The sequence below is a fragment of the Podarcis muralis genome, chromosome 3 (genome assembly GCF_964188315.1).
Source record: "Podarcis muralis chromosome 3, rPodMur119.hap1.1, whole genome shotgun sequence".
Taxonomy (NCBI): domain Eukaryota; kingdom Metazoa; phylum Chordata; class Lepidosauria; order Squamata; family Lacertidae; genus Podarcis; species Podarcis muralis.
The window spans coordinates 110,201,478-110,227,547 of NC_135657.1; the positions used below are offsets into that span (position 1 = coordinate 110,201,478).

General features: G+C 44.9%; 1 pseudogene; it reads left to right on the forward strand.

Moving 5' to 3' along the window:
- The first annotated feature begins 18,888 nt into the window (after window positions 1-18,888).
- LOC144327172 (uncharacterized) lies at window positions 18,889-21,590 on the forward strand (annotated as a pseudogene).
- The last annotated feature ends 4,480 nt before the right edge of the window (window positions 21,591-26,070 follow it).

Below are 26,070 nucleotides of genomic sequence, written 5' to 3' on the forward strand. Positions count from 1 at the left end.
TGGTCTGGTCTGGTGTGGTTCTCTCCCGCGCTCAGCGCTGCGCTGGGCGGCCGCTGCACTGTCCCTCCCCCAGATAGTCCCTCGCTCTCTCTCCGCACCGCACCGCACCGCATGCCTGGCACCCCTCCCCCTCCACAGTGGGCAGCGACCCGGCGGCTCGGATCGGATTCGCACAACCGGCACTGCAGTGAGAGAGAGTGAGTGAGCCAGGTAGGGGAAGAGAGCTGCGAGTGTGAGTGCCCCCCCGATGTTGTGTCCGGTGCGGCCAGCCCCCCCTGCACCCCCACGCTACGCCACTGCACCATGGTCCTTCTGCACCGCCAGTAGGAGGTCCAGGAGATCAATGATTGCAGGGTATCCCCTTGGTATATCCCCCCTCATTAGGTACAGTGGTAAGGTAAAGGTAAAGGGACCCCTGACCATTAGGTCCAGTCGTGGCCGACTCTGGAGTTGCGGCGCTCATCTCACTTTATTGGCCGAGGGAGCCGGCGTACAGCTTCCGGGTCATGTGGCCAGCATGACTAAGCCGCTTCTGGCGAACCAGAGCAGCACACGGAAACGCTGTTTACCTTCCCGCTGGAGCGGTACCTATTTATCTACTTGCACTTTGACGTGCTTTCGAACTGCTAGGTAGGTAGGAGCTGGGACCGAACAATGGGAGCTCACCCCGTCACAGGGATTCGAACCGCCGACCTTCTGATCGGCAAGTCCTAGGCTCTGTGGTTTAACCCACAGCGCCACCTGCGTCCCCTAAGTACAGTGGTAAAAGGTAAAGGTACCCCTGCCCGTACTGGCCAGTCGTGCCCGACTCTAGGGTTGTGCGCCCATCTCACTTAAGAGGCCGGGGGCCAGCGCTGTCCGGAGACACTTCTGGGTCACGTGGCCAGTGTGACGAAGCTGCCTGCACCAGCGCAGCACACGGAAACGCCGTTTACCTCCCTGCTAGAAAGCGGTACCTATTTATCTGCTTGCACTTGGGGGTGCTTTCGAACTGCTAGGTGGGCATGAGCTGGGACCGAAGGACAGGAGCTCACCCCGCCGCGGGAATTCAAACCGCCGACCATACGATCGGCAAGCCCTAGGCACTGAGGTTTTACCCACAGCGCCACCCGCGTCCCTAAGTACAGTGATACCTCGGGTTAAATACTTACTTCGTTCTGGAGGCCCGTTCTTAACCTGAAACTGTTCTTAACCTGAAGCACCACTTTAGCTAATGGGGCCTCCTGCTGCTGCCGCACTGTCAGAGCACAATTTCTGTTCTCATCCTGAAGCAAAGTTCTTAAACCGAGGTACTATTTCTGGGTTAGCGGGGTCTGTAACCTGAAGCATATGTAACCCGAGGTACCACTGTACATGGATATGGGTTGCATCACTGCCTAAGTCTTACTCCCGAGTAAAGCTTCTCGGTTCAAGTGGGGCTTTTCTTTCTTCTACAGTGGTACCTCGAGTTACAAACGCCTCAAGTTACAAACACTTCAGGTTACAAACTCCGCTAACCTGGAAGAGTTACCTCGAGTTGAGAACTTTGCCCCAGGATGAGAACGGAAATTGTGTGCCAGCAGCACAGCAGCAGCAAGAGACCGCATTAGCGAAAGCACACCTCTAGCTGAGAACAGTTTCAGGTTAAGAACAGACCTCCGGAACGAATTAAGTTCGTAACTAGAGGTACCACTGTATTTTACTCCATTTTAGTTGGACTTACTCATTAAGATGAGACTCGGTTAAACCATAGAGCCTAGGACTTGCCGATCAGAAGGTCGGCGGTTTGAATCCCCGCAACAGGGTGAGCCCCGTTGCTCAGTCCCTTCTCCTGCCAACCTAGCAGTTTGAAAGCACATCAAAGTGCAAGTAGATAAATAGGTACCACTCTGGCGGGAAGGTAAACGGTGTTTCTGTGCACTGCTCTGTTTCGCCAGAAGCAGCTTAGTCATGCTGGCCACATGACCCGGAAGCTGTACGCCGGCTCCCTCGGCCAATAAAGCGAGATGAGAACCGCAACCCCAGAGTCGGTCACGACTGGACCTAATGGTCAGGGGTCTCTTTACCTTTACCCTTACTCATTAAGAACATGTGTATAGGACTGCAACTTTAATATTGCAGTGTTGATTTCAAAGTGTGAAATGGCAAGATACTGCAAACTTTCACAACTGTTTTAGAAAGAATAGCCCTTAATGTTTTTCCTTTTTTGAATCTTCTTCCCCCTCCTCCTGTTTGTCCCACTCAGCTGGGGTGGGTGGGTGTGTGGTGCAGATTTTTGTGTTTTCTCTCTGTGTGTGTGTATGTATGTCTGAGAGAGAGACAGAGAGAAAGTGAGAGTTTTGAAAATCCGAACCAGGTCTGTGGGGCTTTGGTATATTCATTTTCTCTCTCTCTCTCTCTCTCCCACCTTTCCTTTCCCCAAACCACAGTTGTTGCCAGGAAGTTCCTATGTATGTCTTGGATGTTAGATTTCTGTGTGTTGCCACTGTGCAGTTGCTTGGAGTCACAAGACTCTGTTTTGCATTCCAGAGATTCCAGGCTGTTGGAAGTCTCACAGAAGACAGGAGACAGATGTGATGTTTACTGGTTTCCTGTTCCTTTGTTGTTCAGTTGCTCTCTGCTTTCACAGAGAGAGCATGTATATTTCTTTTCTGTCTGCGTAGTTAGAAATAAAACTCTTTGCAATGTAGTTCATACTATCTCGTCCTTCCCTGCGTGCTGGATACTCTGCGTAATGAGAGAACGTGCTTGGAGCCTCATCAAAGGCTCAGGTCATTAATAATGTCGGAGGACTTGACCGGAAGAGTCGCTCGGTCGAACGCAAGTCCGACATTGGATGGCATCTGTGATGGATGCTTTAGCTGAGATTCCAGCATTGTAGGGGGTTGGACTATATGATCCTGGGTGGGGGGGTATCTTCCATCTCTATGATTCTGTGATTCCATGATATAATTTGGAAGGTTGTGTGTTTATTTATTTGCTTATTGCATTTATGACCCAGCATTCCTCCAAGAAGCTCAAGGTGGTGGGGCGTACCTGGTTCTCCCGCTCCTCATTTTATTCTCACAACAACCCTGTGGGGTAAGTCAGGCTGTACTGCCTTATGACAACACTGCATCTTCAGAGGATATAATAGCTTGTTCTTAGCTTGTCTCTTCTTCACTGGAGGCAGTTGCTGGAAACTGCAGGAAGATACCGTGTTGCTGTACTCTGGGTTTGGTTTTTGTTTTTTGTTTTTTGTATATAATTTTTATTAAATTTTCTGTTTTGCAATTTAGAATATTCATTTAAAATGTCAATGACTCCCCTTCTTCTCTTGCCATGGTTCATTTTGCATATCATAAATCCCTGCATATTTTATCTAAACTAAACCATTCCGTATCCGTCAAAACTTACTTACACTGTTGAATATATCTTAATGCTGCCAACGTTTTCAGCTGTACACAGTTATTTCCCATATATTCAATAAACATTTTCCAATCTTCTTTAAACGATTGTTCTTCTTGTTCTCTTATTCTATATGTTAGGTCCGCAAGCTGCACATATTCCATCAGCTTAAGTTGCCATTCTTTTTTATTTGGGACCTTGTTAGTTTTCCATTTTTGGGCTAACAGAACACGGGCCGCAATAGTGGCATCCATAAATAACCTTTTATTTGACACCTGGGAATTTCAGTATAAATTATCCCCAACAAAAAGGACTCTGGTTTTTGTTTTGTTTTTTTGGAAAAGTACTTTTAAACATTTCTTTTTTTCAATTCGTAATGAATTATTTCCCAATACTCTTTTACCCTTTTACAGGTCCACCACATACTTTCATATGTGGCACTGCACTTGGGTTTTGCTTGGGGACTTCCCATGGACATCTGCTTTGCAACAGTGAGAACAGATGCTGGTCCTGATCCTGCAGGGCCTGTTTTATATTATAGTTCCATGGATCTTACAGATTTCCTTGAAGCATCTGATTAGTCGCTGTACTAGATGAACTCAGCTAGGTGGACCCACCAGAGTAAGCCTCTTTCTCTGCAGTCTTTTTTTGGATATAAATATTTTATTTGGTTTCAAGATTCAAAATTACATTTTAACGCTCAATAATTATAATCCTGTTCTACAATACTAATGACTTCCTGCTCAGCCACCATCAGTGTTTATAACTGTAATTACATATAATTGCATTTTAAAGTTCTGTCACATCGACTTTCATCCTCTTTGACAAGTTTCTTAATATAATCTATTATTTCCCCCCCTTAAACTTCAAACCCTGCTGTGGACTTCATATATAAAGAGTTACTTTTTAAATAAACTAGAAAAGGTTTCCAGTCCTCACTGAAAGAATCTTACGCTTGTGTCTCATCAGTGCCATCAGTTTAGCTATCTCTGCATATTCTCTGCACTCTTCATTTTTTTTTAAAAAAAAATATTTTTATTAGTTTTTACAGTAGTTTTTAGTTATTAGTTTTTTTATTAGTAATTTGACATTACTAAATTCACTTTCAATATAATAATTTCTTACATTTTGACTTCCCATCCTTACGTCTGTGATGTTTATGTTGTATTCCTTTATCTCCTGCCATAACTACCATTTATTTATTCTTCTTCCCTTCCCTATTATTCAAATCCTGCTCGCAAATTCATTTGGCTATAGTTTCCCCCCTCAAATAGTCCAAAAAGAACTTCCATTCTTTGACAGAGTTCTCTCTCTCTATATATTTTGTTTATGCATTTTTACAACTTACAGTATATATAATCATACAATATTCCTCATTATCTCTTATCCTTAGACTTCCCAGTCCATCTCTCCATGGCATTCTAGGTAGTCTTTTGTCGGCTGAATAGTCTATTATTCCACCCATTTTCATCTCAAATCTTCCTTTATTTAATGTTACCCGCTGCTCATATGTTCATTCCTACTTGTAGGTTGAATTGACTATTATACCCTCTAAGATAGTCTTCAAAACACTTTGAGTATCTTTGACAAAGTTCTCATCTTTCTGATCTCTTATTTTTGCTGCCATCTCTGCAAAGTCCATCCATATTCTATTCACTTCCTGTTCATAACTATTAGGTCATGATGTTCCCTCAAGTGCTTCTGGTAAGGAATGGCCTTGATATGAATATATTTTAACTGTTTTTCTGATATAGGCAGCTTGCATGGGTTATCTTGTGCTGAAGTGTCAGTGCTCATTTAATAGGGATGCGGGTGGTACTGTGGTCTAAACCACCGAGCCTCTTGGGTTTGCCAATCAGAGGGTCAGAAGTTCTGAATGGGGTTGAGTTCCCATTGCTTTGTCCCAGCTCCTGCCAACCTAGCAGTTCGAAAGCACACCAGTGCTACTAGACAAACAGGTACCACTGTGGAGGGAAGGTAAACAGTGTTTCTGTGTGCTCTGGTATCCGTCACAGTGTCCCGTTGTGCCAGAAGTGGTTTAGTCATGCTGGCCACATGACCCGGAAAGCTGTCTGTGGACAAACGCTGGCTCCCTCAGCCTGAAAGTGAGATGAGTGCCACAACCCCATAGTCGTCTTCAACTGGACTTAACCGTCCAGGGATCATTTACCTTACCTTTTTTTTTTTTTTTTTTGCGTATTTAATTATTGCACAAAATAACTGCAGTCACCTATTCATTTTGCTATTCTTCGTTAACTTGGAATGGGATGCTGCCTCAGGATGTTTGTTTGATCTCAAGGTTTCGAGGTTAAGCAACTAGCAGAACCGCAAAAACTTGGTTCATTTCACCAAGGGCTCATAATCACTGCAGCATAGAGCTTTCACCTGAGGACTGACAATTAATAGCAACACTCTTAATCCTCTGTTGCTTACTGACACCAGTCTCAGAGGTGGGTTGTGTTAAAGCAACATTGTGCCCTATGTTCCCATGGATGTGTACCGTAGAGACTTGCCTTCTGCTTCTCTGTATTAATGTTCCAGTTTTGCTTGCTGCTAGTCAACAGACAAAACCAAAAGCTGGGGAATAGATTACAATACCCCAAAGAGCGGAAAATTAAAAAGAAAAACCTCTTGCCGTTGGGCTCAAGTGCGAACACCACTGCACCTGGAGATGAAGGATAAAAGGCTGTATTCATACAATTTTGTTCTTGTTCGAAAAGCCAAGTAGCAGAGGCTGCCACGTCACGAGTGATTCAGGAGGTCTTCCTTACTTTGGATTAATCATATAGAAGTGGTGAGGGTGGGGAGTAAATGATATCCTGTTGGAAAGAATATTATGTCTGAGTGGTGCATGCATTGATTTTATTACGGCATAGTAGCTAGAAGTTCTTAGACATCTGTGAGATGAATCATAGTCCACAGAACAGGAGCAATTAGCTACATTTTAGGCCAGGAAAGGTCTTGGAAGGTGTCTAATTGAGTGACTTGCAACAGTGCCAGGAAACAATGTGAATTTGACAAGAATCCCACAATTCACATCTACATTGGCCCAGGAGGGACGTAATTTGTTAGCATGTACGTATTACCCTAGATAACCAATCCAATTCATTTCAGCAACCACCAAAGCCAGACATGTTTGGCTAACGACGTTTAAAAGTAAAGGATGTCGTTAAAGACAAATCACTTTACAAGCTATTATTGAAACTGTGATCATTTAAACATTAAAAGGAGTTTTTTTGGCATTCAAGGCCACACATTCTGTACAGACTGAGTTAAAAAGAAGCTTTGTAGAACTCTTTTTTAAAAAACAAAAACAGGGGTCCGTAGTTAATAAATCCGAAGAACCTTGTTAACCAAAGTGACATTCTATGCATGACAAATATAGCAGTTTTGTAAAGGAAAATAGGGTGGGGGTGGGGAGTTGGATTATATTTAGTTTGTGTGAAACATTCTGGCTTTTTTTACATGGATATTTCTGCTTTTTCCAGCAGCTGCGTTGCATGTTTGGGCTTATTTCTTATGGCTGTTCAGCTTTTGCTGTTGCCTATGGTTCCCTGTTCAAAACAGTGACATTATTATTATTATTATTATTATTATTACTACTACTACTATTATTATTATGCCTTGAGATGGGCTATTGCTCACTGCACAAAAGTGGTGCATGCTCCTATGCTGGACTGTAGTTTATCAGTTTCCTGGTGAAAGCACTGACCTTGCTAACGATTACATATCTGGTCTGAGCTGTTCCAATCAATGCCCATTTCTTATCAAATGGTGGTTCTAGGTGGTGTTGTGCAGGTTGTCCTCTCGACAGTGGTGCCAACTTGAATAAAATATTGTGGGTGTTAAGTTGTGGGTGAACATATCAGACGACACAGCGATTCTTCAAACAGCTCTTGTTTATTCACAGAACAGAACTGAACTGAAGGGTTCAGCCAGCCTGCTTATATAGAGCCCCACTACAATGCAACTGTAACACTTTCTGTAACTATCCAATCACTGAACGTCACTTTCAATCCCTTATTTGCATGTGTGGACCTGAGTGAAAACTATCTACAGTATCCCCCTGCTGGCCCAGGGTGAGAACTTCAGTACATAACTGTGGGGGCCCAGGTAAGCCCCACCCCAAATAATCGATCACGAGGCACAGTGCAAGCACACCATTTGAATGGGAATGCCCATCAACCCAGCCCCCTCAAATATTTTATTGTGGGGGCCGAAGCCCCCACAGCTCTTAGGAGTTGGCTCCTATGCCTCTCGGTCAGAGCTGGACCAAGACATTTTGGCACCAGAGGCAAACTGTTAAATGACCTATTCCCTGTTTTGTGATTCTGAACATGTGGAAGTACTGAGAGGAGACTGAACAATGTACACTGAACAAACTAAAGTTCTTTCTAACTGATTTTCTGGATGTTGGCAAGTTGTACCTGGGAGAGGGGGCTTTGGCTGCAAAGACGCCTGCGTTTCCAGCAATGGTGTATAAGTTTCTTACGTTGTGGCTCTAGCTGAGTAAACCCTCTACTCATCAATGTGGCTGCACTGTCATCATCAACCTTTAGTGTCCGTGCCAAGTCAGTGGCAGTCATGACTGCAGGGAGGACGGGAATGAAGAATTAATTGTCCAACAATTACGGCATCTTTATTTCATCTTCCCACAGTTATTAGTGAGCCTAAGCTCCCCACATCCTTTTCCGCACCTCTGCACAGAAGTCCTCCTGCCTCCAGGACTGATGCCTTAGGTCTGTGAGCCCACTTCTGTACGACTTTATTGCTCCTGTGAAATCTCATTGCTCTCATAGTTAATATATTTGTTCCATTTCACAGTGGGATACTGTCTGTTTCCAGATGTCTGCTTAAGTAAGCAATGGGGGCGTATCTGAGACTGACATCTGAGTTTTTCAGACACAGAAGTATGAGGGGGAGTCGAGTCAGAAGGTACCGCTTTTCAGAAGCTCTTTGATCTGTAGTGCATCTGTTCATCAATAAAATGTTTCTTTTGAAAAGAATACTATAATCACAGGCATTATGTTGTGTGGAGCAGAATATTGGTAAGAAAGGGCCAGGGTGGGGGGTGAGGGGTGGAAGGAAAGGGGATAATATTGTCCACAAACTGGCATATGTAGCTTAGGAAAATTGCATTGCTGGAGTAAGCCAGTTAAATGTGAACATTAAGAAGTTCTGTGTTTATCATAAATTCTCTCCAGATGTGAAGTTTGCTAGCGCTTGCTTCAAATGTATGGCAAATGCTTTGTGGCTTAAGTAGGTGTTGTGCAAATAGAACAGAAAGCAATTGCTACAGATCTGTGATGACAAGTTGACGGAATGGAGGAAGTTTAGCTTTGAAGAGATTGATGGGGCAGATTTTGCAGCCCAGCAGATTTCAAACCTGTATCTGTGCAATCCACAAGATGGCAACACATTCTTCCATAATGCCGCTGATGATAAGACCAGAGGGAATGGCTTCAGACTCGAGAGAGATAATTTCAGCTAAGCAAAAATAAGAAACTGGGAGGGCGGACTGGAAAATCATCCCAGTTTGAATGAGGTCAACGCCGTGGGAGATCTTTCAAATAGGTTCAAAATAGAACTTCCAACATTTTGTTGCAGGTCACGCTGTATCCACTGCTCTTAAGAGGAATGTCCCTGTTCTGGGCTCCTGCCAGCCTGCAGCAGAAGCTTTGTAGCACTTTAAGGGAGCTCATGGGCAGCGTTTGCATGTTCAGGAGCAGCTGACGGGAGGGGGGGGGAAGTGGCACATAACCGGTCCCCTGGCACTAGCATCACTGCAGCTTATCAGGAGAGGTGAGGTCAGCATGGTGTGGACACCCCATATCCACCCATATTTCAGTAAATGAACACACCTGGTAAGCTGCAGCAATCCTGGTGCTAGGAGGCCAGGTCAGTTCTGCCTCCCCTCCCTGCCAGCTGTTCCAGATGTGGGGGGTGAGTTTTCAGAAAAGGGAAAAGGGGGGAAAAGGACATTGTTTTTCTTAAGCCTAAACCTCCTGTGCCATTTAAAGCTGGATATGGCTATTGGTATGGGATGCGGGTGGCACTGTGGGTTAAACCACAGAGCCTAGGACTTGCCGATCAGAAGGTTGGCAGTTCGAATCTCCGCAACGGGGTGAGCTCCCATTGCTCGGTCCCTGCTCCTGCCAACCTAGCACTTCGAAAGCACATCAAAGTACAAGTAGATAAATAGGTACCACTCCAGCGGGAAGGTAAACGGTGTTTCCATGCGCTGCTCTGGTTTGCCAGAGGCAGCTTAGTCATGCTGGCCACATGTCCCGGAAGCTGTACACTGGCTCCCTCGGCCAATAAAGCGAGATGAGCACCGCAACCCCAGAGTCAGTCACGACTGGACCTAATGGTCAGGGGTCCCTTTACCTTTACCTTTACGGCTTTTAGTGCTGAACCTGAGCTCTTTATTGCTGTTTAGACAGAGGTTCTACAGAATGGAGGAAGTATCCTTTACCTTTCCCCTCTCCTGAAACCTCCAACATATATAGTGCAGCAATGAGAGTTTTTGAATCTTGTGTTGTGCATCCTCTAAACCCCAGCCCTCCCCTCCTAAGATACTACACTGTTATGGGCTTCATAATGGTGGGAATCCCTTGCAAGTGACCGCAGTTCCTAGATAGTCAGGTCCTGCATCCATAGCAGTGACCCAAGGAGGAATGACTGCTGGGCAGAGTGCAGAGAGAAGAAATGCGTTGGTGCACCTGCAGCAGCACAACTGGATGCCTTCATCTGCCCCAGCTGCAACAAAATATAAAGGTAAAGGTAAAGACACCCCTGACCATTAGCTCCAGTCGTGGCCGACTCTGGGGTTGCGGTGCTCATCTCGCTTTATTGGCCAAGGGAGCCGGTGTACAGCTTCCGGGTCATGTGGCCAGCATGACTAAGCTGCCTCTGGCGAACCAGAGCAGCGCATGGAAACGCCATTTACCTTCCCGCTGGAGTGGTACCTATTTATCTACTTGCACTTTGACGTGCTTTCAAACTACTAGGTCGGCAGGAGCAGGGACCAAGCAACGGGGGCTCACCCCGTCGCAGGGATTTGAACCATGGACCTTCTGATCGGCAAGTCCTAGGCTCTGTGGTTTAACCCACAGTGCCACTCGCGTCCCGCGCAGCAGAATATGTTTCTCCTTTATTGGTCTCTACAGCCACAGCAGGCACTGCAACTCTCTGACGGTTTGACTTCACCCCCAAAGGCACACTTCTGCATTGTTTCCCAAGACAGACAGATACCAGCGATGGGCTTCAGCGGCCACATGCCTCTCCTCCTTGCTTCACTTTCCTTCTCTAATCCTCTGGGGACATCCTCAACATTTTGTGGTTTAACTACTCTCAGCATTGTGTATCAATGACCTGGAAGCTCCCAGGTCCTTGTCGAGATATGCATTCACATTTCTCATTCTTTTAATTTGCAAGTTTTGGAATACCCATGGAGTCCCCTGAATGTGTAGAAACGGCATCATTTAGGGGCTGTTCCATTGTTGCTTCCAAACTGTTAAGTACATGATTACCCAAGTTTTGAATGAGAGAGAACCAAACTTGCATGAAAAGTGGATGGAGAAAAAACAGATTTGTTGTGACTGTGAGATAGGAGTTGGGAATTGGCTCACAAATTCAGGTTCTGAATCACAAATCCAGCATGCATGGGACTTCTGCCTAATATTCATTCCCTCCCTGCCATTTTTCCCTTCTACACTGCCAAGAGGAATGAGAGGAAAGGGGTTGGTAGCACATGCCAAAATTATTCCTGCAATTCTAACACTAGTTGGTTTAGGTTAGAAGTGCAATACTTCTGCCATCAACAATAGAGGAGAAAATGAGAAAGGATCAGCAGTTCAGGAATGCAGTGATGTTGCTTCAGCAATTTTTGACTTTGGGATGTGAATGTAAGTAAAGGGACCCCTGACCATTAGGTCCCGTCGTGGCCGACTCTGGGGTTGTGGCGCTCATCTCGCTTTATTGGTCAAGGGAGCCGGCGTACAGCTTCTGGGTCATGTGGCCAGCATGACTGAGCCGCTTCTGGTGAACCAGAGCAGTGCACAGAAACACTGTTTATCTACCCGCTGGAGCAGTACCTATTTATCTACTTGCACTTTGACGTGCTTTTGAACTGCTAGGTTGGCAGGAGCTAGGGCCGAGCAACAGGAGCTCACCCCGTCGCAGGGATTTGAACCACCGACCTTCTGATCTGCAAGTCCTAGGCTCTGTGGTTTAACCCACGGTGCCACCCGGTCCCCGGATGTGAATGTACCTGCGAGCATTTCTAGACTGCCACTATTTCAAGGTCAGATTCAGTCACATATCAGTAAATTCAGGTTGTGCAATTATAGTGGGTTGGGAGATCTTGAGTGACAAACCAGCTTCTTCAAACGATCAGCCTTTTTGCAGTAAGAAAAGTGACAGGAAAAGATACCGGAAGGTGTGGGATGACACTTGCTTCAACACAATATCATCTAACCTCTCCATGAAGAAATCAAGATGAAAACTAATTAAATAGCCAGCATATCCTAATCCCTCTGTGCACAGGACAGGATGAATGCTTAATAAATAGGTCATCTGTAAGTTCTGAGCTTAGCTTTAAGAGGCTGCTGGTACATTGAGCAGTGATTCATTTGACCTGTTGTATATAAGGTCAGTTGTATATAAGGACACGGGTGGCGCTGTGGGTTAAATCACAGAGCCTAGGACTTGCCGATCAGAAGGTCAGCGGTTCGAATCCCCATGACGGGGTGAGTTCCCGTTGCTCGGTCCCTGCTCCTGCCAACCTAGCAGCTGGAAATCACGTCAAAGTGCAAGTAGATAAATAGGTACCACTCCGGTTGGAAGGTAAACGGCATTTCCGTGCGCTGCTCTGGTTCACCAGAAGCGGCTTAGTCATGCTGGCCACATGACCCAGAAGCTGTACCCCGGCTCCCTTGGCCAATAAAGCGAGATGAGCGCCACAACCCCAGAGTCGGTCACGACTGGACCTAATGGTTAGGGTTCCCTTTACCTTTACCTATATAAGGTCAGAAGTACAAATATGTCAATAAGCTTTGATAAGATGTGCAATATTGGTAACAGCATGTGGGTACATAGGGAGAGAACCAACCTTGCAACAGGAGCAGTAGGCAACAATGAAATCCAATTTGCCTTTGTTTAACCCTACTGTTTTGTGTCAACACTATGCATGGGAACGTTAAACAAACATACAAACACATACCATTTCCCCAATCTGCCCTTCAGCTGCAGCAATTCCTTCCATCATATTTATGCAAAGCAAGTAAGCAGAGAGGGCCAAGGTTGAATTTCAGCTTGATTTGTAATGATTAATGTTGCAGCAGAAAACAACTGGCATAGAGGGTGAATTAAAGGGGGGAGGTATTCTGTTTACATCTTGACACTGATACCTCCTGGTAACTTGTTGAAGGGGAGAGAGGATTCCCTTTCTGCTTAGAAAGTAACAGAGCACAGTTTTTCTAGGCCATACTCCATCACTGTGACCGGGAAAAGCAAACAAACAGAATCTCCTCACGGCGATTAGCACGGCGCTGGGATTTCGGTGCCAGCTCAGTGTGTACAGAGTTATTTGCACACTCCAGGGGAACCCAGTTGATGCCAATGTAACAGAAAGATGAGGGCCTCCCTCCCCCCCCCCCATTCAACAATTCTCAGGGATTGCCCCTTCCCCCACCACAATCGTTTCCTGCTATAGAATCAATTGCAGAGTTCTCTGTGAGGAGCTCAGAAGGCTGTTTCTCGATTTTTAAATGAGCTTTCAAGATTTTTCGGTGGGAGCAGCGGGCGTGGTGCTGCAGGGATTGCTCTCCTGACAGGGATTGCTTTCGCTTATCTAGATGGGAAAGGGATGAGGTCAGGGCTCCGTGGCTGCACCTGCACAGTCCTGGCTTCACTAGCCGCTTGCTCTGTTGTCACACCATTCAGGTAATGGTAGTAGCGCAAAACCTCCAAGTGTCCTATTTTCCAGGGAAGGCCCTGAATTTGCATAAGCCATCTCAGTTTCAGATTTGATCCCAAAATGTCAAGTTTTTCATTAGGATGTCCCTATTTTCATTGGATAAATGTTGGAGGTTATGAAATAAAGGTAAAGGTACCCCTGACCGTTAGGTCCAGTCGTGGACGACTCTAGGGTTGCAGCACTCATCTCGCTTTAGAGGCCAAGGGAGCCAGCGTTTGTCCGCAGACAATTTTTCAGGGTCATGTGGCCAGCATGACTAAGCCGCTTCTGGCGAAACCAGAGCAGCGCACGGAAACGCCATTTACCTTCCCGCTGGAGCAGTACCTATTTATCTACTTGCACTTTGATGTGCTTTCAAACTGCTAGGTTGGCAGGAGCAGGGACCAAGCAACGGGAGCTCACCCTGTTGTGGGGATTCGAACCGCCGACCTTCTGATTGGCAAGCCCTAGGCTCAGTGGTTTAGACCACAGCGCCACCCGTGCCCCACTGGTTATGGAATAGGACATTCCTATTTTCATCAGAGAAATGTTGGAGGAGCATCGCTGTTGGCAGCTCCACAGCACCACTACACCGGCAAATCCTTCTTTTCAGGCAAGCTTTTTACAACTAAGATGTTGTTTAACCCCGCCTCTCTCTCTTTAATCCACAGTTGTACTGACGTTACATTATTGCTGCTGTAATTTTAATGGCACTCTCATTGGTTTTTAAATGGTAACCTTCTTTGATGTCATTTGTTGAAAAGTACATTTGCCCAACAAACAAATGGCCTGATGAAACGGCGGTGTTTCCACCTGCTTCCTAAAGACCAGAAGGGAGCCGGCTGCGAAGGTCTGCAGCATAGCTGTCAACTTACAGATTTGAAAATAAGGGACCAGCAGCCAAAATAAGGGACCTGCAGCCTCACCTGTTCCAGGCACTCCAGTCTTCCTGTCCTCCTGCAGTCTGGTCAAACTCATGCTGGTAGCTTCGAGAACACTGTCCAACCAACTTTGTAACCAAAGGTTCAACAGAATAGAATCTGAATCACATGCACCACAAGGCCTATGCAGCCTCAGCTTATGATGGCTCCCTGGCCTGGCTTTGCACTGCAAAGTTTACAGCAGCACGTGCAACAAAATGGCGTCCAGCATTCAAAACCCCCCTCAGCTTGCATTAACTAGCCACACACAAGGCATGCAAGCTCCACCCCCCAGTCGTTTTTAGACTTCTTATTGGGTGAGCAACACAGCCAGGCAACACAGTTGGAGCCTCCCTCCTCCCTGGCTGGCAGGGAGGGAGGGAGAGGAGCTGCTTCCTTTGAAATTTAAGGGACATCATTTAAGGGACATTTAAGGGACAGCAGCGGGACATGGCGCTGGAATAAGGGACTGTCCCTTCAAATAAGGGACACTTGACAGCTATGGTCTGCAGCATTCCATAAGAGGGGTGCCACAACTGATAAGGCCCTGCTGCTTGTAGATGGTAGACTTGTAGAGGCAGCATCTGGAGTAAGGCCCCTTCAGGTGACCTATGTCTCCAGAGAACTGTGCACGGATGGAGAAATTTGCTGGCACTTGACTTGGCCTGTCTTTTGAGTTGTTTTGGATTTTTTCGGATCAGAGAGAATTAAGACCAAAGAACTGGATTCGTCCTGGGATTAAGGGATAGATAGATTTATGAAGTGGTAAACAGAAGAAATCGAAATAAATAAAAAAATTAAAAAATTGTCCAGTAGCACCTTAGAGACCAACTAAGTTTGTTCTGGCTGAAGAAGTGTGCATGCACACTAAAGCTTATAGCCAGAACAAACTTAGTTGGTCTCTAAGGTAAATGTAAAGGTAAAGGACCCCTGACAGTTAAGTCCAGTCACAAACGACTCAGGGGTTGCGGTGCTTATCTCATTTTACTGGCCGAGGGAGCCAAAGTTTGTCCGCAGACAGTTTTTCCTGGTCTACTAGACAATTTTTTAATTTATTTTGACTGCGTCAGACCAACATGGCAGCCTACCTGAATCTAAACAGAAGAAGATAGTCCTTTTTTCTTCCCCCAGTATGGCAGACAGTTGTTAGATGAGGGAGCAACTTCCTGTGGGAAATGTAATTACTTTTGCCATTCCCTTTTCATGTTCAAGATCTGCCCCTATAATCAAGTGCTGTATTCGTTCTCCAAAGCTCTGCTGTTTATACTCACAGCATCATATGCATAGGTGTTCACAACAAACACTGGAGGCAGCCTGGTCAATCATTCCTAGAAAGTCTCACTAGGTGGGGTAGTACTTCTGGAAAACCACAAACAGAAGCTGAGACTGTGTGCTAGCTTTGTTCAGGGAGCTTTTGGGGGGGGAAAGACAGGTTGGCCCTCTTCCTTCTCCTACCACATTACTGCACGGTACTGTTACCCAGTTTCCTTTCCCATTCTCTCATTTTAAAGGCTCAGCTTTGGACGTGGTGAGTGTTAGGAGGACAGCACCCTTTTCGACCATAAGAAAAAAGTTACCCATGCAAGTGTTGACTGTAACAGGTACTTTAATTATGAATGGCATGAATGAGCCGTCACCCTTGTCCTGGCAAATTGGTTCTGTCACATGGAATCCAGCATTTGGGGAGGAAATCAGCTTTCACTGCGGGCTGCCAAGCCCAAATGAGCTTCATAAAGCACCTGCAGATCTGAGCATCAAGCAATTATTTCACTATCTTGCCTAAAAACAAAACGGGCCCTGGCCTTCTCTAACCTTTGGCCTTTTACAGCTAACATAAACTAATTATATTTGCAGTATGGAGGGAAAATCTTTCTGCAGTTCCCCCTGGGAGTTGTCACACATGCTTTGTGCAGCGTTGTCAGATTAGCATTGTGTCCGCTCAAGATACAGTGGGCCTTCATCAGCTCACAGCTCTAGAGAGCTGGGTTGTTTAAGTGCTTAAAGAGATACAAGCCGTGGGCAGGAACTTGCCTCAAACAGAACCTCTCTCACCCCGGCTGGTTCTGTGACAATGGTCTTCGCTGCTTACACTGCCCATTTAGTTGTGGAACAAAAAAACCCTTGTTCAGCATCACTTAGCAGCAATTACAGCCCGTCGAAACAGTTTTTGTTTTATGACAACGTGTTAATGGGCCCACGGTTGGGTGTGAGGAATAACCCAAGCCGCATGCATTAAAGCAAGGTTAGAGGTTAATTGAGACTTTCTAACACAGCGCATGAGATTTTTGCAACCTTTTGCGGAGAGGAAAATTGCAGACAAAAAGGAGATAATGTGATACAATTAGTTGGGAAGCATGAGGGTCAGAATTCCCAGATGCAAAGGAGAACTGGCCAAGTGAATCAGGCCAGACAGGCCACCTGGACCATAACAAGTGCCAAAAATAGCTGCACTCCTTTTATCCTTATTTTATTTTTGCCTCGCGAACGAGGAAGTAGGTGGCAGGCCTGTCCGTCACAGTGTTTACATATATAGAAAGAAATACTAGGCCAACTTCATGAGTGATGGTAAGGCATTGTAATTTGTGTTCTGGAACCAGCATCGTTAAGCTGCCACACAGTTTCTCAAATACATCTCTGAAGTCTTCTAACTTTAACCAAGCTTTGCTATGTCAGACATGCTTGGGGTTTTTATCAGCTTGCTCATCCTTCTTGAAATATTTTCCCTCTCTTAGAGCATTATTAAACTTGGTGTACAGTGGTACCTTGGTTCTCAAACTCAATCTGTTCTGGAAGTCCGTCCCAAAACCAAAGCGTTCCAAAACCAAGGCGTGCTTTCCCATAGAAAGTAATGCAAAATGGATTAATTCGTTCCAGACTTTTAAAAACAACCCCTAGAACAGCAATTTAACATGAATTTTACTATCTAGCGAGACCATTGATCCATAAAATGAAAGCAATAATCGGTGTACTGTAATGTAAAATAAATAAGACAGTATTGTAGATGATAAAATTTAAAATTAATATTTTTTCCTTACCTGCGCTGATGATAGTCATTGTTTGGAGGGGGGGCTTTTATCCATTTCTGCAGTCACGCAAGCAAGCAATCAGTAGCTAAACTGGGTTCCACACAGTCACAAAAACAAATTAACTGAAAAAGCCTCAAAAATAAAGCTGCAAAATAAACAGCAAAAACAAAAGTGCCAAACTTAATCCATTCCAGAAGTCTGTTTGACTTTGGAAATGTTCGAAAACCAGCTGCTGATTGGTGCAGGCGTCCCAGAAACAATAGCCAACAGCCGCATTGGACGTTCGGCTTCTGAAAACCATTCAAAAACTGGAACACTTACTTGTTTGGGAACAAGGCATTTGAGAATCAAGGTACCACTGTCTTAACACTTAAAGATAAATTCTTCAAAAAGGTAAGCGGGTCTGCTCCATGTCAAATTTGGTAAGAGCCCAGTGAATTTATTTCAAGGTGGTTTACAAAATCCAAAAGAAGCAAAGCAACAATAAATGCGAGAATAATTATTGGCAGATAATCACTGAGTTAAGGGACGCGGGTGGCGCTGTGGGTAAAAGCCTCAGCGCCTAGGGCTTGCCGATCGCAAGGTCGGCGGTTCGAATCCCCGCGGTGGGGTGTGCTCCCGTTGCTCGGTCCCAGCGCCTGCCAACCTAGCAGTTCGAAAGCACCCCCGGGTGCAAGTAGATAAATAGGGACCGCTTTCTAGCGGGAAGGTAAACGGCGTTTCCGTGTGCTGCTCTGGCTAGCCAGAGCAGCGATGTCACGCTGGCCACGTGACCTGGAAGTGTCTCCGGACAGCGCTGGCCCCTGGCCTCTTAAGTGAGATGGGCACACAACCCCAGAGTCTGTCAAGACTGGCCCGTACGGGCAGGGGTACCTTTACCTTTACCTTTAATCACTGAGTTCAAACTGACCGAAAGTCCAGAGGTAGCATTATTATCAATTTACGATGGGGTGGAAGGTTTGCAGGCTATGAAGGACTTTATCACAAATTTATTGACAGCTGCACGAATAGCCAGGAAGTGGAAGGGGCAAGGTGGATATAAAATGGAAGAATGGTACAAAGAGGTGTGGGATATACTGTAGCTATTAATGATAAATTATCATGTGCCATTAAGGTAAGATGGGGAATATGCAGGAGAAATATTTTGAGGAGATATGGAGGGTGTTTGTAGAATTTGTACTGTTAAAATGGAAAGGGGTAATACGATCGCCATAGGTATCAAAATTTTGGGAGGTTGGATAGTTAGAATGGAATGGTCTTTTATTCTTTTTTATTTATGATTATTACTTTGTCAAAATAAAAATTAAAATTAAGGAGGGGAGACTGAAAAATTAAAATGTTAAGATAGTAAACAAACAAACAAACAAACAAACAAACAAACAAACCTATAGCTGTTTTAAAGTGTTTCATTGATCCTATATTTCCACTGAGAAGCAAATTTAAAACTTTTTATTTGGGAAAATGTCCGGTCGTTATTGAGCCAATGTAGATTGATAATTCATTGTGTGCCTTTTAATGTCCTTATTGGAGAATAGCTGAACATAATGAGGTCTGCTCTGAAGAGTTCTGACACCTTAAAGACTAACATTTATTATGGCATAAGCATTCATGGACTCAGATGCAGGATGAAGACTTTGCTGAGAGGTATATGAAGGAGAAAGTTGTAAGGTTGGAGCTGAATGGCAACAAGGCGCAAAAATGACTGACTGTGATAATCAGAAGTCAAATATGAATTAAATAGGCACACATTTAACCTTTTACATATTAGCCGCCTTAAGTCCCATCAGGGGAAAAAATGGGTACAGAAAATGGTGATGATGATGATGATGATAGCAGAATGGGAATAGTGGCTGAGGTGATAGCATTAGCACCTGTAGTGGGGCACAGAACCATTCACAATAAATAGTCATAGGTAGCCCACAAATTAACACATGTTGTTGTTGTTGTTGTTTAGTCGTTTAGTCGTGTCCGACTCTTCATGACCCCATGGACCAGAGCACGCCAGGCACTCCTGTCTTCCACTGCCTCCCGCAGTTTGGTCAAACTCATGCTGGTAGCTTCGAGAACACTGTCCAACCATCTCGTCCTCTGTCGTCCCCTTCTCATTGTGCCCTCCATCTTTCCCAACATCAGGGTCTTTCCCAGGGAGTCTTCTCTTCTCATGAGGTGGCCAAAGTATTGGAGCCTTGGCTTCAGGATCTGTCCTTCCAGTGAGCACTCAGGGCTGATTTCCTTAAGAATGGATAGGTTTGATCTTCTTGCAGTCCATGGGACTCTCAAGAGTCTCCTCCAGCACCATGTAGTGTAACACATATAGTGTGATACAAATCCTCCATCTCAATTTAATTCCCAAATTGAAGTTCTTGGCGTTTCACCTTCTTTTCTTCCTTTGAAGTTCCTTTGTTCTAGAATGGCCGCCTTGAGGCCAGTTACAGTGTTTTTTGGGGAGGTTGAAATGTTCTCCCACTGCTTTATGGTATTGCTATTTTTGATGTCAAGAGTTGTGTCCTTTTCCTGTTTGGCATTGAGACTAACTTGTCTGTCCTCTCGGGAAAGGTGCTTGTGGAAGATGTGTTTGAGTGATTGTGGCTGCTTTGCTCCATGCAGCGGTGTGGCAATAAAATTGCTAGCCCATTTGAAAAGCTAAGCAGGATCCAGTATGGTTCCAAAAACTTTTTTGAGGGTGGGCGACATGTGTTGAGATTCTTGCACTGCAGGGGGTTGGTCTAGATGACCCTTCGGGACCTTTACAGTTTGATGATTTGATGATTCGATGCCTGAATGAAAGCAAATCCTCCCAGCCCCAATTGTTTCTTTGAGCTATGTTTCACATGTTGTGCACAGGCAGTCTCAGGTTTGCCACTGAGTGTTTAAACCTACAATCTATCACAGCTCCCTGACAAGTGTAAAAAGGTAAAGGGACCCTGACCATTAGGTCCAGTTGTGGCCGACTCTGGGGTTACGGCGCTCATCTCGCTTTATTGGCCGAGGGAGCCAGTGTACAGCTTCCGGGTCATGTGGCCAGCATGAGTAAGCTGCTTTTGGCGAACCAGAGCAGTGAAAGGAAACGCCGTTTACCTTCCCGCCAGAGCGGTATCTATTTATCTACTTGCACTTTGATGTGCTTTTGAACTGCTAGGTTGGCAGGAGCAGGGACTGAGCAATGGGAGCTCACCCCGTCACGGGGATTCGAACCGCCGACCTTCTGATCGGCAAGTCCTAGTCTCTGTGGTTTAGACCACAGCACCACCCGCATCCCTAGCTACCATCCTAAACATACCTAAACATCCTAAACATACCAAACAATCAATTGTATATAGCCAGGTTCTATGTTACAGCCGCATCTGCTCCATCTCTACAGACAGGGACTCTCACCTAAGAGACCTACAGCAAACCATTTTGGAACTAAAATACCCGCCTGATGAAGTTAAAAAAAGGATCAACAAAACCAGACGGATACCCAGAGAGAACTTGCTGCAAGAAAGACCCAAAAGAGAAAACAGTAGAACACCACATACAGCTCTCAAGTTAAAACAGTTCAACGCATCTTCAGAGATTTGCAACATCTCTTAGATAATCATAGCTTTCTTTCCCAAGCTCTGGGAGGAAAACCTTTCATTGCCTACAGAAAGCCACCCAATCTTAAACAGCTCCTCACACATTATAATACAACAACCAGACTTAACATGGACTCTGGCACAAGAGCCTGCATTAAATCTAGATGTCAACTTTGCTGCCACATACAACCTGACAACAACATTATTGACCCCAATAACATCAAACATTCCATCTCATGCCTATTTAATTGTTCATCTTCCAACATTATATATGCTATCAAATGCCAACAGTGCCCTTCAGCTCTCTATATTGGACAAACAGGACAAACTTTACGCCAAAGGATAAATGGGCATAAATCTGACATCGGGAATCACAAGGCAGAGAAACCAGTAGGAGAACACTTCAATCTCCTAGGACATTCTATACAAGATCTTAAAGTAGCTGTCTTATTGCAAAAGAATTTTAGAAATACTGTACACTTGAAAGAGAAGTTGCTGAATTACAACTCATTACCAAACTAAAAGCTATGGAGAGACCTGGTCTGAATAGAGATATTGGATTCATGTCCCATTATACATACTAAAGCTAATTTTGGTCATCTATCCCTTTAAAAATCCCTTGCCCTTCCCTGTGGAACCAACTGCCATAACAGTCATCAACAGTTATAAGGTTGAAGCGATCTGTGCTTCAGAGTATCTGATGAAGTATGTATTACACATGAAAGCTCATACATTGAAAGCTTATATTTAGTTGATCTTAAAGGTGCCACTGGAATTATTAAAAAAGATTTTTTCATCTTTCATTTTTTTATTTATTATGACTATGACAGATCAACACGGCTGTTACCTGAATCCACTGCATAGTTCATTCTAAAAGCATGGTGGAAGTATCTAGGCAGGGTTTGAGCCAATGTCTGGATGGGAGATTGCCCAGAAACCACGTACAGCCTTGGGTTCCATGATGGAAGTAAAAATGGATATACAGTGGTACCTCGGGTTAAGTGCTTAATTCGTTCTGGAGGTCTCTTCTTAACCTGAAGCACCACTTTAGCTAATGGGGCCTCCTGCTGCTGCTGTGCCACCACTGCATGATTTCTGTACTCATCCTGAAGCAAGGTTCTTAACCCGAGGTACTATTTCTGGGTTAGCGGAGTCTGTAACCTGAAGCGTATGTAACCTGAAGGGTATGTAACCTGAGGTACCACTGTAAAAAGGTAAAGGTAAAGGTACCCCTGCCCGTACGGGCCAGTCTTGACAGACTCTAGGGTTGTGCGCCCATCTCACTCTATAGGCCGGGGGCCAGCGCTGTCCGGAGACACTTCCGGGTCACATGGCCAGCGTGACATCACTGCTCTGGCGAGCCAGAGCCGCACACGGAAACGCCGTTTACCTTCCCGCTAGTAAGCGGTCCCTATTTATCTACTTGCACTCGGAGGTGCTTTCGAACTGCTAGGTTGGCAGGCGCTGGGACCGAGCAACGGGAGCGCACCCCGCCGCGGGGATTCGAACCGCCGACCTTTCGATCGGCAAGTCCTAGGCGCTGAGGTTTTACCCACAGCGCCACCCGCGTCCCTGAGGTACCACTGTAGATGTACTTAAATAAAGAGCATGGCCATTATTTTGCTGACTCTGACTATTCAGGGAAAAGGGCTCAGGACAAAACACAATTACTGTAATTTTCTGAGTTCTTTTCTCAATTTGGTCCTTTTGGGAACAGTTCAGTATGTTACATAAAACATTTACATCCTTGATATGAATTTACTTGATGATTAAAGCTAAGCGACCTGGACTGTTTTTATTGTCAGGAAAGATTATGAGTGTTACTAATGTACTAACTCAGGTTTGAAAACATTTTGAGGGATTTGAAAACATGTTGAGGTATGATGGGGCTGCTTTAAGTTATTTCTCCTCTGTGACTGGTAAATACAGAAAGCCCTGCTTTATATGCCTTTTAAATGAGTAAGTGAACAAGAGGAAAGATGCTTAGCAAAGGTGTCATTGGAGAGAGAGGAATATTTATTACCTGGTTAAGAGCTGGCATCGCTTATACCTTATGATGTAGCTTTGATACTTCAGTCATAGAACCCTAACTCATACGCAGTCCTATTCACCTGAGTAAAATTTCATTACATTTCACTTTTAAATTTTATGCCACCTTTCTATATTACTACACACAAGGCAGTTTACAAGCTGAAGAAACAACAAAATAGACAGCGAAGATCACACACCTAATAACAATCTGATCCAATACAAAAAGTCATAATAAAAACCTAACTTTAAAATAAACAACTTATATAAAATAAAGCAATATTCAATAATCCATTTGAATATAATAGTAAACAGTAAAATTAAATACCAGAAAATAATAATTAAACACTTATTATTGTGTTAAACGCTTAACATTGATGAAACACTTAACAATTGCAGTAAAGAATTACTAAACTATAATCAATAAAAATGACCAGTCACAATGCATAAAATACCACGAAACATACATAAGGAAGTGCCTGTGATAAATTGTATGTTGTTGTTGTTGTTGTTTAGTCGTTTAGTTGTGTCCGACTCTTCGTGACCCCATGGACCAGAGCACGCCAGGCACTTCTGTCTTCCACTGCCTCCCGCAGTCTGGTCAAACTCATGCTGGTAGCTTCGAGAACATTATCCAGCCATCTTGTCCTCTGTCGTCCCCTTCTCCTTGTTATGTTCATCTTAATTGGGGTACTTTGATTGGTGGCCTTTAGAGCCCATGGGAGGTAATATTTTAGTGTCATTTTTCCTTTGCTTTTTGTTCTAGTTTTCTGTTGTTCCCTGTGGGAATAACATGAGCCCCTGTCAAGTTGCTTCCTTCTTAGTGCTAACTCCTCATTGGTCCCTAATTATTGGAGCACTGATACAGAACAGAAGACGCTCGCACAGGCAACCAACAAAAGATAGCAGTCCCCCCAAAGCATTGGATGTCAGCTGGAGGGAAGATGACTCTTGCCTTTGAGAGAATGGCAGACTAAGAAAGGAAGCTGAGAAGCCTCAACTTCTTCTTTTATGGGGTGCAAAGGGTTTGGGCACCTTTATCATGAAAGTTGTTGGCAAAGCTGGCCCCTCTCTCTCCTTCAAGTAGGCATCATTATCATGAGGTCACAGTTGCCAGTGGCTCTCCCTCAGGCAGGCAGTATCATCATGGCCTCTCTCTCCTTCAGGTGGGTTGGTACATTGGCCAGTTTCTCTCTTCCTGGGAAGGACAACCGAATGGGGACACATGGATTAGTCAGTATCCTGGCACCAGCATGTGGTCACAATGGCCAATCTCCTTCAAGCAGGTGACATCAGCATGTTGTGACAGTGGCCGATCCCTGTCCTTCAGGTGAGCAGCATCAGCATGAAGTCACAATGGCTTTTCAAGCAAGCAGCATCAACATGAGGTCACATTGGCCAGTTTCTGTCTTGGAGGCCAGTGGTATCATCATGTGTGGAGTACATTGGTCAACCTTCATTTGAGCAGGTAATAGGGGACACATGGCCCTACTCATGAAGGCAGGCAGAAGCAGGACTGTATGGCTGCTGTAAATTTTATATCATGCTATGGTTTAAGAGTATCACTGCAGATGGTGACAGCAGTCACGAAATTAAAAGACACCTGATCCTTGGGAGAAAGGCGATGGCAAACCTAGACAGCATCTTAAAAAGCAGAGACATCACCTTGCCAACAAAGGTCCGTATAGTTAAAGCCATGGTTTTCCCAGTAGTGATGTATGGAAGTGAGAGATGGACCATAAAGAAGGCTGATCCCCAAAGAATTGATGCTTTTGAATTATGGTGCTGGAGGAGACTCTTGAGAGTCCCATGGACTGCAAAAAGATCAAACCTATCCATTCTTAAGGAAATCAGCCCTGAGTGCTCACTGGAAGGACAGATCGTGAAGCTGAGGCTCCAATACTTTGGCCACCTCATGAGAAGAGAAGACTCCCTGGAAAAGACCCTGATGTTGGGAAAGATTGAGGGCACAAGGAGAAGGGGACGACAGAGGACGAGATGGTTGGACAGTGTTCTTGAAGCTACAAACATGAGTCTGACCAAACTGCGGGAGGCAGTGGAAGACAGGAGTGCCTGGCGTGCTCTGGTCCAGGGGGTCACAAAGAGTCGGACACGACTAAATGACTAAACATGGTTTAAGAGAAAATTACATGAAAATGATATATCATTGGTAACTAACAGTGGGTAAACTGGCAAAAATATATAAATCCAAACCAAACAAGTCTTGGAAAGAAGGTTCTTTTTATCATATGTGGTGGTCTTGTATAAGGTTAAAGCTTACAGGGAAATGATATACAATAAATTGAAAAGGATGGCCTCTCTCTCCTTCAGGTGGGTTGGTACATTGGCCAGTTTCTCTCTTCCTGGGAAGGACATCCGAATGGGGACACGTGGATTAGTCAGTATCCTGGCACCAGCATGTGGTCACAATGGCTAATCTCCTTCACGCAGGTGACATCAGCATGTGGTCACAGTGGCCAATCTCTCTCCTTCAGGTGAGCAGCATCAACATGAAGTCACAATGGCTGGGGCCTTTTTCAAGCAAGTAGCATCAACATGAGGTCACAGTGGCCACTTTTTGTCTTTGAGGCCAGTATTATCATCATGTGGGTACATTGGTCAGCCTTCATTGGAGCAGGTAAAAGGGTACACACGAGAGCCTTTGCAGGCAGAAGCAGGACTGTATGGCTGCAGTCGCTTTTCCACTGAAGTGAGCATATATAGGAGCAGTTGGACGCAACTTCTCTCAAACTGAGCGAGCAACATCTGTGTGATCACAGTGGTTCTCGTTGTCTCTTTCACTGAAACAGGGAGCAGTGTCTGAGGACACAGAAGCAGAAATGCAAATGGCAGCCAGATACCCCAACTTATTATAACAAGGTTGGTCTGATACCCAAGGAGTTTGAAATAAGAAGAAGAAGAAGAAGAAGAAGAAGAAGAAGAAGAAGAAGAAGAAGAAAATTTATATGCCACTCTGGGTGGCTTCCACCAAATTAAAACATTAAGCACAGTAAAACGTCAAACATTAAAAACCTCCCTATACAGTGGTACCTCCGGTTACGAACTTAATTCGTTCCGGAGGTCTGTTCTTCCGGGTTAGCGCCATCGGCAATGGCGGAGTTCCTCTGACCAAGAGGAACCTATTCCGTGAGAATCGGGTCTTGCCGCCGCGGCGAAGGCAGGGACCCCTTAAAAATCCCAGGCGGAGGAAGTCT